Source organism: Haplochromis burtoni, unplaced genomic scaffold, assembly GCF_018398535.1.
Source record: "Haplochromis burtoni strain Fernald_Lab_line unplaced genomic scaffold, NCSU_Asbu1 Contig_133, whole genome shotgun sequence".
NCBI lineage: Eukaryota > Metazoa > Chordata > Actinopteri > Cichliformes > Cichlidae > Haplochromis > Haplochromis burtoni.
In genome coordinates, this window is record NW_024582494.1 from 946,482 (window position 1) to 949,084 (window position 2,603).

General features: G+C 47.2%; 1 protein-coding gene across 2 annotated transcripts in view; it reads right to left on the bottom strand.

The window, feature by feature from the left end:
- insrb (insulin receptor b) overlaps positions 1-2,603 on the bottom strand; it is a 70,343-nt gene that overhangs the window by 51,327 nt on the left and 16,413 nt on the right. The window lies entirely within an intron of this gene.

Below are 2,603 nucleotides of genomic sequence, written 5' to 3' on the forward strand. Positions count from 1 at the left end.
CACACACACACACACACACACACACACACACACACACACACACACACACAGTCTCATTGGCTATAGCAGTATTATTGTACAGCAGCGTTTGATCGAGCCCAGCAGCCACGAGGTTAACAGAAACGGTCCACTCTTCAGCTGGTGCCGACACAAGCTTACGTTTAGACAAACGCATCCGCGCACGCATCAGAGGAGTGGAGAATTCATCAGCAGACAGTAACTTTGGGAGAGATGTGCAGAGAGTTTCTCGCTCCACATAATAACACATTAAAGGCAAATTACAGGAGGAAGAAACACTTCGTCGTTCTGATTATGCAAGACAGGTGTAACGATGAAAACAGTATTTCTGTTGTTGACGTGACAAAGCAGGTTTCGAACTCCAGGTCGGCAAAGCGGCCACAAAAACAACAACACTGCCATTTGCAAACCTGCGGCTCCAAACCAACAGCTGTCACACGACAGAAACCAGCTCGCACACATTCACTGGAAAGAAAGCTTTGCCATCCATATAGCATCATATTTACACCCCAGCCTCATAAACACAGCCAGTTCTCCTTAAACGTCCTGTTTCTTTGAACTGCCTGCAGCACAAATGCCAGGAATAAGCACAGAGCGTGGATGTTTCTCCACCAGAGCAGGTGTTTAGTTCACATGAACAGACTTGCTGTATAAAGTGGAAGAGATGTGATTTACTGGGTCACACGGTGACACAGAGGACGGCGGCTGACCGCAGATTCTGCCCTGTTGCCACACCCATTTACATTTCACGAGCACGCCCATTAAACTCAGTAGTTGTGAGACATAAAATCCTAATTTGCTCCCTCGATTTAACTATGCATGGACTGTATCAGCCATAACAGCAGCCATCACGGCCTAAAAACAGATGGTGGTGGACATAAACAGCACCGGCTGATTCAAAGGCAGCCGTCTGACAGACGACGAAAAATCCTTTAAACACTTTAGTGACAGAAAAAAGAAAGCACAAAAGACTCTTCCCCATACTCAGAATGAAGGAAGCTCGTAATAATTCATGCTAATTATTCACTCTGTTAATGTTTCGGTTAATGTAGACTTTTCCTTTAGGAGAACGTGAGTCTCACAGCCAGGCTCGAGCTTGTGCGCACCACGCTGCCCTCAGTCGCTCATCAGGCTCAGAGCTCCGTGCAGCTAAATGCATGAACCCTCCTCGCAACGCACGCACATGCACACACCATTTAAAAAAAAGACGTCAATAACACTGAACCCTGAATCCCAAAACAGGGAAGATTTATTGCAGTACATTGATTGGAAACCGACTTCTCACCTGAGCACGCCATTTCCCCAGGTGAGAGCTATCCATTAACTCACCATTTGGTTAATGGTTAGCATGAAAAACATGTCAACAATTCAACCTACGACCAGAATCACACATCAACAGAGTGGCTGCTTATAACACAGAGCCGCCTATAAAACCAGTAAACTACTGAACCACGTTTACTACAGATTCACGCTGCAGGTCGAGTCAAACTTGTACTTGTAATCACAGGAACACACTTCCCTTCCTCCGAAAACATAAAGACTGAACAGTAAAAATATCTGATGCCATATCTGCAGTGGCGTTACGCTTGTTTGCAGTAACTCCTTCAGAGAAACAGAGAGTGCAGAAAAATATCCTTTCTTCCAGGCGAGACTCGAGTAAGACAAACGTCAGTGCAGCAGCAGAGAAAGAACACGTGTCGAGCTTTAAGAGAAACAAGTAAAAGCAAAATAGAATCTGTAACATTAAATAATTCATCTCCACGTATCCACTGGCCAGTACGCACATTTGTGCTTCACCTATGAATCACATCCTTCACTGTCTTTAGCTCAGTGCTGAGATTGCTTCCAGTGAGAAGACGCACAACAAGCTCAGAGAACAACACAAACTGTGCAGCTGCATGTACCCACATTTGTGTGGACGCAGCCTCCACCAGCTCAACTTTGTACTTCCCCCTGCGGCGAGCCGGCAGCCAAAAACAACTCATAAAAGTAGTCAATAAATCCATTTTAACTGTTAAGCATCTCATCAGATAACACTCGAGTTTGAAACAACAACAGTAACTCAATCAGCGAACCGGTGTGCCTTGACCACGCCTCGGCGCAACCTGCATCGCAAAACACCAGAACAGGCTACTTCCTCGGCCGTGCGGCGGTTGCTGTAAGTCGCCGTGATAACAGCAACCTTACACCTCTCTCTGCCCCTCCTGCCTTATCTCACGGACACATCGAACAGACCCACAGGTCACCCGCTCGCTGTCAGCCTGCAGCACTAACCGGATACCTATTGTGAAACACAGCAACATAACAAACTGTTACGCAACTGCACAGGGGCCAGGGTGCAACTCACCCCTGCCCAAAGTTATCTTCAAGTCACACCAAGAGGACTCGAGCCCTTTACACATGGAGGGCTCTCTTTATAAACAGCGCAGGTAAGAAATACGTGAGAGGCAGTGAGGCCTTTCTGGTCGCCCGGCACAAAGAAATGTTGGAGGGCCACGAGGGCAAGCAGCACATGGACGTGCACACAGCCTCTACTGCAAAATGGAGTCTTGCTTTCAACTGACAGGAGTGAATGCTGGGGGGGG